We start from the raw sequence: 17,291 nt of genomic DNA on the forward strand, positions 1-17,291 counted from the left end.
ATGTCCAATAGGGAATCCTATTAAAGTTTACCTATCTATGAAATCCTCCATATAAAATGTCAGAAATGTTCCTTCCTAAATATTATTTTCTTCATGTCATGTTTCCCCTCTCATACCTCCCAATCACCTACCGGGACATGTCTAAACAAAGGCAGAGGCATTGTTTTTAAGATTCTTCATCATCCTCCCTACACCAAGGATCTGGAATGGCTAGTTACCACAATCTTCCATTCTAATTGGGCTGTTTCTTCACATGGCCTCATATACTTAACTGTCTAAACTTTGTCATCGTTTTCCATTTCTCAATTGCCCAAAATCTATGCATTTTAAAAATAGGTTGCCTTTATTTAAAAAAAGCTATCGTTAGAATAAAATCTATCAGAATTTATTGATATGAGCTCTGATTCTTAATAAGGATTACAAAAATACACACTTCTGCCATAAGTTACATGAAATGAAAATGTAGGTTAGGAAAAATTAGAAATATAAGAAAATATTAATAGACATAAAATGGGTAACTATAAGCATTTTTAGTGCTACATATTTCAAGTGGGAAAAGTATAAATAACATAATTCAAGTGGGAAAAGTAGAAATAAAAGTATAATTGCTTTTAAATTATATGATTAAATCATAAGACTGAATAATATGATTAAATTATTTGATTTTTTATTTAGAATTTGCAAAATGAAAGAAAAGGCATTTGGTCAGTTCGAATATATAAATTTTAAAAGTATAAATCAAAAAAGAGCCAGGGAACATCCTCAAGTTGAACTATAATCCATATTCTCAACAAGTATTTTCATTTTTCCATTTTTAAATTTATTTTTGAGAGGCAGAGAGAGACAGCATGAGCAGGGGAGGGTCAGAGAGAGAGGGAGACACAGAATCTGAAACAGGCTCCTGGCTCTGAGCTAGCTGTCAGCACAGAGCCCGACGCAGGGCTCGAACCGACAAACTGTGAGATCATGCCCTGAGCAGAAGCCAGACGCTTAACCGACTGAGCCACCCAGGCGCCCCTCGTTATCTCTGTTCTAAAAAAAAAAAAAAAAATGGCTTGCTTCTCAATGTGCTTTTATTCTTATGCAGAAAGCTATCTTCTGTCTGTCTAGGCCTGGTTTTATACACATCCATTACATAAAGTCAGGATTCAAATACACCCACTTATAAAGCTTTCCTTCATCTCACCTCCACACAGTGGTACATCTAAATTCACGCTTCTAGTTACAGATGACCACCCAAAACAGGACTGAAATGTGTGGGTCCACCTATACACTGATCTTTAAAATAAATACAGTACAGTAGTGTCAATGTATTTTCTCTTCTTGCTGACCCTCTTAATACCATCTTTTCTACATATAACATATAAAATATGTGTTAATAGTCTATTAATTTTATTGGTAAGGCTTCTGATCAATAGGCAGCTATTACTAGTTAAGTTTTTTTGGAGTCAAAATTTATATGCAGATTTTTAACTACATGCAGTTTGGTGCCACTAATCCCATGTTGTTCAAAGGGCAATTATACTACAATTCTTTGATAGTTTCTATTTTGCATGCATAATGTTCTACTATGAAGAACTATCTCTTGATTTTCATAAGTACACAAGTAGATCTTGATAAATGATGAATATATCAAATGATTTAAAAATTCATTTTATAGAAAGATGAGGCTATTCATGAAAACTGAAAATTATATTTGCAACTCTGGGAAGAAAGCATCTATCATTTAAAAAAATGTTCAAAAACAAGGTTGGAAGTCTCACAGTTCCTGACGTTAAAACTTATTACAAATCTACAGTAATCAAAAACAGTCTGTTACTGGCATAAAAGCAGAAATATAGATTAATCAAACAGAATAGAAGGCTCATAAATAATCCCTTACATATACAGTCAAATGCTTTTCAACAAGGGTGCCAAGACAATGCAATGGGGACAGTATGTTTTTTTTAAGAAATTATATTGGTAAAACTGTATTGGATACCTACCTTACACCATATAGAATAGTTCAATGAAAATAAATCAAAGACCTAAATACAGAAGCTAAAAGTATAAAACTCTTAAAAGAAACATAGGGAAAAGCATAGGTAAGAACAGATAAACTTGACTGAATCAAAAGTTAAAAACTGTTTTTGATCAAAAGACGAAAGCAATAAGTGAAATGCACCCTACAAAATAGGAAAATTTATTTGCAAATCACAAATCTGTAAGGAGTTAATATCTAAAATATATAAAGAACTTCTACAATTCAACAGCAAAAAACAAAAAACAAAAACAATCCAATTAAAACACGGGCAAATGACCTGAATAGATATTTCTTCAAAGGAAATATACAAATGACTGAAAAGCACGTGAAAAGATCTTCAACATCACTAATCAATTAAAACTACAAGATACCATCCTCCCATCTATCTGTTAGGATGGCTAGTCTAAAAAGAAAAGAAAAAGGAAAGAAAAGAAATCCAGGAAAGAAAGGAAAGGAAAAGAGAAAGAAAAAGAAAACAAAAAGTGTTGGCAAAGATAAAGAGAAACTCGAAGCCTGTGCACTGGTATAACTAGTGCTATGGCAAACAGTAAAGTGTTTCCCCCTAAAATTAAAAATTGCATCAGCATATGACTAAGCAATTCCACTTCTGATTATACAGCCAAGAGAATTGAAAACAGAGCCTCAAAGAGAGCTTGTAAACCCAAATTCATTGAAGGATTATTCACAGTAGCCAAAAGGTGAAAGCAACCCTCATGTCCATCAACAGATGTGGATAAAAGTGGTATATATTCATAACAAAATACTATTTAGCCTTAAAAATCTAGGAGATTCTAACACACACTATCAACATGGATGAACCTTGAGGACATTCAGCTAAGTGAAACAAGTCAGTTATAAAAAGACAAATGCCACATAATTGCAATTATGTGAAGTATCAAGAGTAGTTAAATTCTTAGAGACAGAAATTTGAATGGTGTTTGCCAGGGGCCAGGGATAGGAGGAAATGTGGTGTACTTGTTTAATGGATATACAGTTTTAATTTTGCAAGACGAAAACTCTTCCTAAGATTAGGTGCACAACGATAAGAATATACTTACAGAGGAGGGAAAACAAACAAATAAAAATACAAAAAACATTTTTTTCTCTACCATCTTATTTTAAGAACATGAAGCCTGCATATTAAATTGACAAATGAAAGCGTAACAGTAGAAAAGGAATATCAATTTTATTTGACATTAATAGTTTTGGTTTTTATGTGTATGAAGGTCTTCACAGAAAATTAGTGAATACTCAAAGAAGTGGTTAAACTTGGGAGCTTATATATCATTTTAACAAAAGGTGATAAATTGTGGAAAAGTGACAGGACAAAAAACAAAACAAGACAAAAGAAGGTGTTTGTGTCCCCAGGGGTGATAAATTGTGGGAAAGCAAACATGTGGGAGAAACTAATAGAAGATAAGGGTTAGTTAGTAGGGTTTGGTTAATGCAGAGTCATGGCTATTCAGGGATAACTCTGACTACAGTGTGAAGAGTTGTTATTTCCTTCCTGGGAATAACAGGAACATCTGAGAAATGGAAATGCATGCTTTGCTTTTAGGCAGAGGGAAGTAGAAGAGAGCTTTTCCTGTGTCTGCATTTTCTCAGTTGCCTTCAACTTAAAATAAGCTTTATTTTAAGCTTATCAAAGTGGTATTTTATCTTTTGTATGGACTACAAATAAAACTCAGGGCAATTTACAGTTTGGAAAAAAAATGGTCTGGTGTGGGGTGACATATTCTGATCCCCTCCTTCGTAACACTACTAAAATGTACACTTAAGAGCAGCCAAGACAGTATCTTTTATGTTGTGTATATTTTATTAAAATTAAAGAAATACAAAGTAATAGTGTCAAAAAATTAAATAAAGGGACTGTTGAGGGGTAGGTCAAGTGTAAATGGGTTATGGCATATGCTTTTTGCCTACAGTGGTACACAACTGTGTCCCTGAGAACATACCTAAAAATATTTTACTCCACTTTCTTATTTGAAAGGCAAGTTATGGTATAACAGTATTAACCCAGAGATAATAATAATACTTATCATCTCCATTTTCATCAAATATACATGTATCGAAGTACATACATAAATACAGAGACAAACATACTTACACACCACTTTTAATCTGGTTAGTGAAATTAATTCCACACATGAGCACATTACATAAATCAAATATCATAGAAATTATTATTATTACCAGAATTTTTGCCAGCATATGAAAGTTATAGTAATTCTCAAATGAAAAAGAAAAGATGTGGAACAGAGATCAGAAATCCAATTAATATTCTCATTTTCCATTTCTCCTTTGTGCAATCAATGCCACACTTGTCAGATTTTAATTCATGGGAAAAGCAATCCATATATATGGACAGACACTATGAGATTGAGAACAGAAAAAATATATACTATGGTTTATTTTTGTTTTATATAGTAAATAAACTTGTTGTCCTTTGAGGGCAACTTATTCAGAATTTGTATGCTGTAGCTCTTCTGCTAATAATGCAAGACTGCTAGAGTCTTTTATCAGCTTGCTTGTGTGCATACATAAGAAGCAGTTATTTGGTCTAGGATATAAATAGCTGAAATAAATCTATTTCCTCATTTTTTCCCTGATGAAATATATTTAAATGCCAGCTGCATTATAACCTTCAAACAACTCAATACCAGAACCTGAAGTGCTATTAATGTCTGAATAGAAGTAAATGCTAAAGAACCTTAGCATTTTGTTTTAATTGCCAATAGCTTTTTTAAATAAATATTCATCCAATAATTACTGTTAATTTCTTATTCAAAAATAAATGCCGAGTAAAGGGAAAAGAGGACTGACTAAAAAGTTCCCTCACTTAGTCCAAAAATGGATCCCATAAGAGAATTCCATAGAATAATAATAATCATAAAAATAAATATAAAACCTCACCAGGAGCACAGGGCAATCTTATACTCTCTGTTATTTTTGCAATTATAGGTATCTTATACAATATCATTAATTAGTTGTTTATGTAAACATATCCCTTTTACCTCCTCACAGTCAGGGACTGTTATATATATGCATTTATTTTGTTCTTAAAGCTAAGCTTGTATTAGGTAAATGACAGGGACTGGTTGGTTGGTTGACTCTTTGGCTTAATCTGTGAAAGGAAACTGGGGCTTAGAAAATTAATGTCTTGCCCAAGGTCTAATAGTGAGCCATAGAGCCAGATCTTAAACTTACGGTTTTGGCTTCAAAGCTAGAGATTTTGTCTCTGTAGCTGAGATTTTTCCCACTTACTTGAAAAATCTCTCTCCACAGTTGGCTTTTCCTTCCCATATTAGTTTTGCATATAATGGAAGAGAGGTACGAACCTACCTCAGGGATTATGATCAGAGTCATGTTTTCTCTACTTCTAGGACAGCCTACAGGCATGAGGTGACATTGACTACTGATGCCTAAGCAAACTAAAATAATGATTTTTACTGGCATTCGTTGGATATGCAATTCAAACATTATTTTCAAAAGTAATGCAAATGCAAATACACATGCGCGCACACACACACACACACACACACACATATACATGTGCTTAATTATTATTCCTTTGCTTTTCAGTCTTTCTGGTGTTTTACATATCCACAGATTCATTAGAGCTCTAGCATCGACTGTTTCAGGGATCCAGTAACTATTCAATATCTCTGTGTATTAATAATAAATTGTAATATTTAGGTGCTTAAAGTCCATCAACTTACTCAAATGTGAGTTTCTCAAAGAGGCTTTTCCTCACTTCTCTATCCTCCACACCTTAACCATTCTTAATCTTTTATTGGTTGTAAATTCCATGAAGGAGGGACTTAGTTTTGTTCACTGCTATATCCCAGGCACACAGAACAGTATTTGGCACATATTAACATATTAAGTGCTCACAGAAAGTGCATTTAGTGTCTCTAAATGGAATTTTTTATTTGGTAACTCTCTCTCTTTCCAGATATTAACATAAAAATCTTATGTTAAAAAACAAATGACGTCCATTTACTGGCTTTCTGGAAACAGAAATTTTTAGCCCTGTTCTTATTTTCAAATTATATAAATTTTAAAAAATCTTAGAATCATAATTTTTTAAATGTTTATTTATTTTTGAGAGAGAGGGAGATAGAGTGTGAGCGGGGGAGGGGCAGAGAGAGGGAGACACAGAATCCAAAGCAGGCTCCAAGCTCCAAGCTGTCTGCACAGAGCCTGATGTGGGGCTCAAACTCATGAACCTTGAGATCATGACCTGAGCTGATGTCAGACACTTAACCCACTGAGTCTCTTAGAACCATAATTGTTGAGAAACATTGTAGCAAATTCCTAATGCTGACTATTAACATATTAAGTTAATATTCATTTTCCTCAAAATTCTGAATGAGTTAGAATTTTATGACCTTTCACTTTTTTATTGGGAGGATGGCCAAAGGAGAGAGGGGCACAGCAGCTGACATTATTTATATTTATATAAATATATGTTTTCAATTTATAAATAAAAAGTTTTATTTATGAAAAGCTTATTTATATATATGCAAAAAGAATCCCAGAAATGGAGGGACTTCAAGAAAGTAAGATATTTAGTAAGGTCTTCAGCCTTATCTGCACTTAAAATATCCTATTACCATGATTATTAATTATTATTAATACTAACATTTTATTTGTTCAAGTAATTAGAATATATATAAATGTATTACACATATTAATATTTTAAGTACATCCAATAAATAAGTAACTTAATGTAAATATTCAAACATCACCAGGACTGGAATTTCCAAAAGTTTCCTCTAATGTGTCCTGGTGTTTCATTACAATTACTTCCAAAAAAAAAAAAAAACAAAAAACATTTTCATCTAGTCTCTTCTTTGTGAAAACATTGGATATTTACTTAATTTTTTGCTCTGTACATATCTTCAAATATTTGTAGATGGATATTAAAAGCAAGCACAACATTAAACTATTGGGATAATCTCTGAATTCAGTCAGGCAAGTTTAAGGGTATATTCTAGTAAAATATGCTGAGATATTTGAATGAATTCGCTGCTTGTATTGTTCAGATACTTTGTAAGTAGATATCAATTCAAGTTTTCCACTAAAATAAATTAAGTTCTTTTTAAAAATGGTTTCTCAATACCAATTTTGTACACCTTAATATAATTTATCACCCATCACTAGGCTACTTTAATGTGTTCATATCTCTTTAAGATATACTCAGATATTGAACTGTAACTAATACCAAAACTGAAAAAAAATATGTTTTCAACATTAAATGGGCATTGACAGATTTTCACATCTTTTAACGTAACAGTTTGGATACGTGACTCATGATGCGTTTTTCAACATTAGTCTTTCCCAGTCACACAACTGAGTCATTCAACATGACTTGCAAATATCTCCAATAAGCCTTACATACATTTTATGATTTGTCTAGAAAGTTTGGATGGCATTTATATTTTCTTACTGATAGCATACATTATGGTGCTACATAAAAATAAAAAAGTATTCATTGCATTAATATTATGTCACAGACTATTTTAAAAATCTCAAAATTGAAGCAGTAATAATCACAGTAAGCAGGAGGTGGTTCAAGATGGTGACACAAAAGACACTCAGCTTACTTCCTCCCACAGACACTGTTGGGGCCCAGCAGGCCAAAAAACCTCCCGCAGAATGACCTTTGATGGCCAGACCTCCGGGACACAGGAGAATCTACCTAAGCGACCATGGATGCTATGCCTCCGGGGCGCAGGAGAAAAAATTTGGGATTTTTCTCAATGCTTTGCAAAAGCAATAAAGGCATATACCTTTCAGTTTTGAAGCAACTTGGGTCAGTTAGTGACACCTGCTTTCCCTTATTTTATTTATGTTCCCAGCTCACTGCCTGCTGTTGGGGCAAAAACAATCCTCTGTCTAAAATTAACCCCTTGGATGATAAGTGTCTTGCCCAGACATAACTGCTAAAGGACCTTGAAGAAAAGAAGATTCTTTGAGAGACAGACTCCCTCATTCTTGTTTTTTTTTTTTTCTTCTGTTTTCATGGCTGTTCTCTTTTCTGTGATAAAAAAATGATCCTTCCCAGGGCATGTTTTTACTCTCTCAAGGACCATAAGCTTTGTAATCATTAAAGAGAAAAAAAAAATGTGTAAAACCCCTATGGCATAAAAGACACTGATTTTCTTAGTAAAGTGTGGTTTTACCACCATTCATGTTGTCTGTCTTCCTTCCTATAGATATTTTGCTGACACCAACCACCTACTCGGGGACCGTTCGACTGGGGTGTGTGGGCTGGTCCTCCGCAAGACACACCACGTCTACAGCTCCATATAGATTAATTCCCTCTAAAAAAAGACCTGAAAACTAGCTGTCAGCTTCTCCACAACAAAGGATAATGGGGTTACATTAAGACGGGTAGGAGAGGCAGAGGCTTTGGTCTCACCAAAATCCTCACCCCAGCATAGCAACCCACAATCAGCAATCCACAATCTGGTCATAATCAGATCTCACAAATACAGAGTTTCTCCCTGAAGAGGTTCAGGCTCCACACCAGGCGTCCGGGCCCTTGTGACCTGTACTGAAGAGCCAAAGTCCTAGAATGGCGGGCTTTGGAAACCAATATAAGTGGGTCCAGAAACCCCAAAGGGATGTAGGACTCTGAGAATCTACACTTAAAGGGATCACATGTATACTCAGGTACCCTGGGACCCAGTGCAAAACCAGCAGTTTGAACATCACTATACTGTATGTGAAAGAGATTCATTTGCTCATCTTAAAGTGTCTGCTGGAGAGGCAGGAGGCTGTTGGGACTCTGGAGATGGAGAGGCTAGTGAGTACCATCTGGGGGCTCTCATTCTAAGTAGAAGTGTCAGTGATTATGGAGGTCATTTTCTAAACGCTCCTTCTATCTTGCTGGTGCCAGAGAGGATGTCTTAACCCTGCACTCTCAGTGGCTTTGCTTCAACTGGGAGGTGCATCCCACCCCAGGGCTCTCCTAGACCCACTGAAGCTGGCAGGCCTGCCTGGGCCCAGCACTACCCACAGCATCACCAAAACTAGTGGGAATGCCATAGCCCATGATCTCCATTGCCTCATTAAAGGTGGCTGGTGTGCGTTGTCCATACAGGGGACACCTCTTGGGTGCTGATCTATGTTGGCTAGGAGGGGTACTATGGTACTGAAACAATTGAGGAGGCAGTTTTTGGCAGGCTAATAACCCAAGGGCACAGTAGAGACAGAAGACTGAAACACCTGAATCTTCTGTGAAAAGGCCTACTTGCTTGTCCCAGCATTTTAGTCTGAGGGGCAGGCTGCTGGCTCAGCAGATATCTACAGAGGGCATAGAGTTGCTCTTCAGGAACACAGGTCAGGGGATGCCATCTTTGTGCTCTCCGGTGACTGCTACAGCCAGCTAGTTCCTCCCAGAAAGAAGTTTATACAGTCATTAGAAGTTTTGATTTTTGCAAATGTTGCCAAGGAAATACCTCCCAATCTGGAGGCCAGCAGGGTGTGTAACTGTAGTTCTACAAGGCTGTATATATTAACTTACTTCAAAAGCTGCTACTGGAGGGTGCGGTTTTCAATCAGCCTTAAACTAGTGCCTAAGATCTCTCGCTTTGAAACAATGACAGGTCTTGATACAACCTCAAAAAGAGGGACTTATCAAGAGCAAATCAAGCTATTTAGACAATTTCAAAGATTCAAGCGACAACCAAGAGCTAGGGCAAGGTTGACGGAGAAGATTCATCTAATACATAAAGCCAATCCTTCAAGACTGGAAGAGGTAAGTGTTTCTCCTACTACATGGGGACAAACACAAAGAATCAAGGAAAATGATGAAACAGATAAATAAGTTCCAAATAAAAGAAAAAGACTTTAGGGAAAAAGACTTAATGAAAGGAAGATAAGTAATTTACCTGATAAAGACTTCAATGTAATGATATAACGATGTTCAATGAACCAGGAGACGTAATGAGAACTTTGACAAAGAGACAGAAAATATAAGAAAGTACTAAACAGAAGTCACAGAGCTGAAGAATGAAACAACTGGACTAAAAGTACATAAGAGTGTTTCAATAACAGACTAGATGAAGTAGAAAAAGGATTATTGATCTGGAAGACAGGGTGGAACTCACCAAAGCAGAGTAGCAAAACGAAAAATTTAGAAAAGTGAAGATAGCCTAAGAGGCCAAGAGGATAACATCAAATAATACATTTACATTATAGGGGCCCCAGAAGGAGAATAAAGAGAGAAAGGGGAAGACAACTTATCTGAAGAAATAATCGCTGAAAACTTCTCTAACCTGGGGAATAAAACAGATATCCAGATCCAGGAAATCCAATGAGTTCTAAATCAAATGAACTGGAAGAAATCAACACCAGACACATTATAGTTAAAATAACAAAAGTTAAAGATAAAAAACTCTTAAATGCCACAAAAGAAAGAAGGACTTGATATGTATGAGAGAACCTTACCCATCCCCCAACACAAAACTGTCCGCAGATTTTTCACCAGTACCTTCGCAGGCCAAGAGAGGCAGGATATACTTAAAAAGCTGAAAGGAAGATAAACTTCCAACCACAAATATTCTACCTAGCAAGATTATCATTAACAGAAAGATAGTTTTCCAACAAGCAAAATCTAAGCGAGTTCCTCACCACTATATAGGAGCCTGATGAGAAATGTTAAAGGGATTTCTTTAAGTTGAAAAGAAAGAACACTAATGAGAACAAGGAAACAAATGAAAGTAAAAATCTTGATGGTAAAGATAAGTATATAGGAAAGGTAGTGGATTAAGCTAATAAAGACAGCATGATGGTTAAAAGGTAAAAGTAGTATAAACAACTATAATTAGTTAAGGGATACACAAAAGAAAAAGATGCAAATTAAGTTTTCATGAAAATAAAAAGTTTGACATGAAAATTAAAAATGCATGGGTGGGCCAGCAGTAAAAATGTAGCTTTAGAATATGTTCAGACTTACATCACTGTCAACTTAAAATAGACTATTGATTATATAGGCTGTTATATGTAAGTCTTATGGTAATCACAAATCCAAAACCTCAGAAGATATATGAAAGATAGTGAGAAAAGAATCTAAGCATAACTTTAAAGAGTTATGAAACCATAAGGGAAGAGAGAAAAGGAAGAAAAAAAGGAAAACCTCAAAAGTACAGGACAGAAAACAATTAACAAAATGGAAATTAGTATGCACCTATCAATTATTACTTTAATGTAAATGGACTGAATTTTCCAATGTAAAAACACAGACTGTCTGAATGGATTAAAATAAACAAAGAAATAAATAAGACCCATCTATATGCTAACTATAAGAAACTCACTTCAGATGTAGGAACGTACACAGACTGAAAGTAAAGGGGTGGAAAAAGATGTTTCATGCAAATGGAAATCAAAAGAAAACTGTAGTACCTACACTTAGACAACACAGATTGTTTGATTGACTGATTGATATTTTAGAGAAAGAGAGATAGCATAAGTGAAGGAGAGGGGTGGAGGGAGAGAGAGAGAAAGAGAGAGAGAAGGAATATCATCAACAAACTCCATGCTCAGCACAGAGCCTGGTGCGGGGCTCAATCACACCACTCTGGGATCATGACCTGAGAAGAAATCAAGTGTCAGTCACTTAACTGACTGAACCACCCAGGCACCTCCACACAAAACAGATTTTAAAACAAAGACCATAATAAAAAGACAAAGAAGGGTATTACATAGTGATAAAGGATCAATCCAACAAGAAGATACAACATTTATAAATACCTATGCACCCAATAGAAAACGCATCTAAATATAAAGAGCACAGATTAACAAACCTAAAGGGAGAAATACAGCAAGGCAGTAAGAGTAGGGCTTTTAGTGCCTTACTTATATCAATGGACAGACTGTCCAAAAATAAAGTTAATAAGGAAATATTGGCTTTAAACAACACATTAGACCAGATGGACTGTATAACATTCTACCCAAAACAGCAAAATACACATTGTCAGATGCACATGGATAGATCTCCAGGATAGAGTCTATGTTAGACCACCAAATAAGTCTAAATATATTTAACAAGACTAAAATAATATCATGCTCCTTTTCAACCACACTGGTCTGAAAGTAGAAGACTGAAAAAAAATTTTTAAGTATATGGAGATTTGGGGCCCCTGCATGGCTCTGTTGGGTAAATGACCAACTTTTGACTTTGACTCAATCATGATCTCACAGTTTGTGAGATCGAGCCCCATGTGAGACTCAGGTTGGGATTCTCTCTCTCCTTTTTTCTCTGCCCCTCCCTCCTCTCTCAAAATAAATTAAACTTTAAAAAATATATGTGGAGATAAAACAACATACTACTAAACAACTAATGTGTCAGTGAAGAAATCAAAAGAGAACTAAAACAAACAAACAAATCTTGGAGGATGTAAATGGAAATATATCAAAATCTATGGGATGCTGTAGGGAGCCGCCACGTTTCCTGGCTGCCTCAGGCAAGGATTATCACTCTCCAGGGAGTGAACCAGTAAACAAGGTTTGCATCTGGAGGCTGGAGATTGCCATTTCCTGGTCAAAATAATTTTGGCGTCAGTCATGCTGGGCCAGACGTAGAGTGGCCAAGGTGCACAAAAGATCAAAACCGCATTTTGGATTATTCAGTGCTAACTCCCCCCTTCCCAGCATTTGCAGAGGCAAGTCTGGGCGCTTCTTTTGATATGCATTTGACTCTGTTTACCTGGTAACCGATCCGGGTCAGTTCCCCGCCCCAAATCGCTATTTAAGAGACAAGTGTTTTCTGGGATAGGGAAGAAGAAGAATAAAGGAGACAGAGGCTTGATCGGAAACGGTGTGTGCTGTCTTCAATCTTTGCGTCTCTCCCTCCTGCCCTGTTTTTCTCTCCATCCCTCAGGTGAAGGACCCGCAAGGGAGGCGCGCTCAAAGCCGGGGACAGCGTGCCTGGACCTGGTGACCTAGCTCACCAGGGCACCTGCAAGTGCGCTCCAGCCTGGGGTGGAAGCGACCTGCGGACGAGCAGTCCCCGGCCCCGGGTTAAGACAGGATGCAGCAAAAGCAGTTCTAAACAGGAAGTTCATAGTGACACAGGCCTACCTCAATAAATGAAAAATCTCAAACAGTCTAGTTGTACACAAAACAGAACTAAGAAAAGAATAACAAAGCATAAGTTTAGAACAAGGAAGGAAATAGTAAAGATCAGAGCAAAAACAAGTGAAATAAACACTAAAAGGCAGTAGAAGATAGCAGTGAAAGAGTCAGTTCTTTAAAAAGGTAAACAAAATTGATAAACCTTTAGCTAGACTCACCAACAAAAAGAGAGGAACCAAATAAAAAAAAAAGAAATGAAAGAGCACAAGTTACAATGATACCACAGAAATATAAAGGATTAAAAGAGACTACTATGAACAATAATACACCACCAGATTGGACAACCTAGAAAAGATAAATTCCTGAAACATGCAACTTTCCAAGACTGAATCATGAAGAAACAAAATTTAAATAGACCAATTACTAGTAAGGAGATTGAATTAATAATCAAAAACCCTCCAACAAAAGAAAGTCCAAGACCAGATGGCTTCACTAGTATTTTCTACTAAACATTCAGAATTTTAATATCATCCTTCTCAAATACTTTCCAAAAAACTGAGGAGGAATGAATACATCCAAATTCATTTTACAGGGCCAGCATTACCCTAAGACAAAAGCCAGATAAGAACACCACAAAAAAGAAAATTATAGGCCAACACCCCAGATGTGCATAAATGCAAAAATCCTCAATAATTATTAGCAAACCCAATTCAATATTAAAAGGATTATGCATAATGACTAAGTAGGATTTATTATTGGGATGCAAGGATGCTTCAACTGCAAATTAATCAATATGACACACCAATTAACAAAATAAGGGATAAAAATCACACAACCATCTCATAGATGCAGAAAAAACATTTGACAAAATTAAATATCCAGTTAAAATAAAAAATCTCAAAAGAGTCGGTACAGAGTGAACATACCTCAACATATAAAAGATAATATATGACCAGCTCATACAGAATACAGTCAGTGGTGAAAAACTGTTCCTCTATATCAAGAAAATGACAAAAATTCCCATTCTCACCACTTTTATTCCACATAGGACTGGAACTCCTAACCAAAGCAATTAGTAAAGAAGTTGGAGGAGGGGAAGAGGAGAAAGGAAGGAGGGGAGGAAGGGTGGGAGATGGGAGAAACGGAAGAAGCTAAGGAGGGGGAGGAAGATGAATACGTTACTCAAAGTAATCTACAGATTTAATGCAAGCCCTATTCAAAACTACAATAGCTTTTTTCAGAGAAACAGAACACACAATCCTAAAATTTGTATGGAACCACAAAAGATCACAAAGAGCCAAAGCAATATTTGGAAAGAAGAAATAAGCTGGAGGCATCATGCTCCCTGATTTCAAAGTATATTACAAAGTTTTAGTAATCAAACAATATGGTATTGGCATAAAAACAGATGCAGAAATCAATGGAACAGAATAGGGAGCCCCCAAATAAATCCATGCACATAGTGGCCAATTAATTTACAACATTTCATTTCATTTTCTTTATGGTTTTCTTTGCAGTGCAGAAAGAAGGCAAAAAAGAAGGCAAGAACATAAATTGAAGAAAAGACAAATGGCGTTAGAAAAATCTGACAGAAACAAGCAACAGAATGAAATTAGACCACTATCTTATACCATACACACAAATTAACTCAAAATGGATTAAAGGCCTGAAACCATAAAACTCTTAGAAGAAAACAGAGGAAGTCAGCTTCTTGACATCTATCTTGGTGATGATATTTTGGATCTGGTTCCAAAGTCAAAAACAAGAAAAGTAAAAATAAACGAGTCTGACTGTAACAAACTAAATTTGTTCTGCACTGCAAAGAAAACCATAAACAAAATGAAATGCCCATCTACTGAATGAATGAAGATATTTGAAAATCACATATATGATCATAGGTTAATATTCAAAATATATAAGGAATTCATAAAACTCAGCAACAATAAAACAAATAATCCAATTTAAAAATGAGCAGAGGATATGTACACACATTTTCCCCCAAATGACATACAGATGGCCAACAGGCACATGAAAACAAGTCTAATACCACTAATCAATGGAAATCAAAACCTCAATGAGACATCACCTCACACCTGTCAGAATGGCTAATATTAAAAAGACAAGAAATAAGTGTTGGCAAAATGTACAAAAAAAAAAAAAGAGAGAGAGAGTCTTGTGCACTGTTGGTGGGAATATAAATTGGTGGAGCCATTATGGAAAACAGTATGAAGTTTCCTTAAAATATTAAAGATAGGAATACCATTTGATCCAGAAATTTCTTTTCTGAGTATTTATGCAAAGAAGACAGAAACACAAATCTGAAGTCACATATGCACCCTTATATTCATTGCAGCATTATTTGCAATAGCCAAGGTATGGAAATATCCCAAGTTTTCATCAATGGATAAATGAATAAAGAAGTGGTATATATACAATGGAATACCCAGCCATGAAAAATCATTAATTTTTGCCATTTGCAACAATATGGATGGACCTTGAGGGTATAATGCTGAGTAAAATAAGTTAGGTAGAAAAAGAAACATATTGTGTGTTTTCACCTACAGAGAGAATCTAAGAAACAAACTGATACAGAGAACAGACTGGCTACAAGAGGGGAGGATGTTTGGGGGCTGGGAGAAATGGGTGAGTGAGGTCAAGAGGTACAGACTCCCAGTTATAAAATAAGTAAGTCATGGGGATATAATGTACAGCATGATGACTACTGTCAATAATACAATGTTGTAATAAGACGATGAGAGAGTAAATCTTAAAAGTGTTCATTACAAGAAAAAAACACTGTGTGGTGAGGGATGTTAACTATACTGATTGCGGTGATCATTTCACAGCATACACAAATATAAAATCACTATGTTGTATACCCGAAACAAATATAATCTTATACATCAATAACCCCTTGACTTAAAAAAAGGCTCATGGTGTTTAGAAATTCTTGTAATAATGATGTGTCTAACTCACACACACACACAAAATAAATAAATAAAAACAACCACAGTGAATACTGTATTTTGTATAATATTTACAGTAATCCATTTGAATTATCCATTTTAAATAGTTGAATTTTTCCATGTTTTAAGGCATAATTACTCAAGCACTTAATTTATTAAGTGATTCAAAAAAGAAGAAATGCCATTGGCCACAAATATTTTAAATGATACTCAATGAATATTTTTCCTTCTCCTTTTTTTTAAAGTGACAGCTCTATTCTAAAGCAGTTGTTAAGTATCCCAGATCTGATATAAAATTTATGTTCTGATAATTGAAAGTAAAGATTTCTTAAAAGTTTGAAATAGTGTTTATATGTTTTTCCTGAAAAGGTAACACCTTTATCCATTTTATTATAACACAGTATATAAAACAAAGTAAGGAATGCATAAATATTATGGTATAAGCTTAGCATCTAAAATGTTTCAAAATTATTTAGAAGAATAAGCTTACTGTATGTCTTTAAAAATACAAATGTGACTATGTACAAACAAATATACAAACATAGACATAATTACCTGTAAAACTCTATAGGTCTTTGAGACGCACAAATGTAATTTTCAATGTGTTAGGCATTTGGTTGAGACCAAAAATTTACATAATATATAATTATTTATGGGTTTTTTTGAGAGACATTTCAAAAGCAAACAAGGATGTACAAAACCAGTACTCAGCTATCAAATGAACCTTCTGACAATCTAGCCCGACCATCTCAATGAGATTTGGTGACTTCACTTTGGTCTTTTTTGAAGTAATTTAGAAAGGAAAAAATGAGATTTAATAAATATGATGTTAACATTGCTATATTACTAATGTAATACAACTGATTATAGGTGGCAAACTTTATTTGCATTAACTGTGATTTTATTTTATGTGGAGAAAGCCATTAGACGCCTTAAAGAACAACTTCTATTTACATAGAAATGTGTTCTGCAACATATCTGTAAACTTGTATATTTTCTAATGTCTCAGGACCTATAGTCCTAATGTCTAAGGACTATATTATCAGATGACAATACTGCCACTAAATATTCTGATTTTTATTACATCGATTTAAAATATGCTCAACTATCTAGAGCATGACTTCCAGTTAATCACAAACAAGTGGAGTTTTTCAACATCATTTTGCATGCAGTATTATTATTTCCAAGTGAATATTTCTTCCCTGGCTGATAATTGA

General features: G+C 35.1%; 1 protein-coding gene across 4 annotated transcripts in view; it reads right to left on the bottom strand.

Annotated features, from left to right (window-relative positions):
- The window catches only part of GALNT13 (polypeptide N-acetylgalactosaminyltransferase 13), a 579,203-nt gene that overhangs the window by 304,487 nt on the left and 257,425 nt on the right, over nucleotides 1–17,291 (bottom strand). The window lies entirely within an intron of this gene.

This window comes from Suricata suricatta, chromosome 3, assembly GCF_006229205.1.
Source record: "Suricata suricatta isolate VVHF042 chromosome 3, meerkat_22Aug2017_6uvM2_HiC, whole genome shotgun sequence".
Classification (NCBI taxonomy): Eukaryota; Metazoa; Chordata; class Mammalia; order Carnivora; family Herpestidae; genus Suricata; species Suricata suricatta.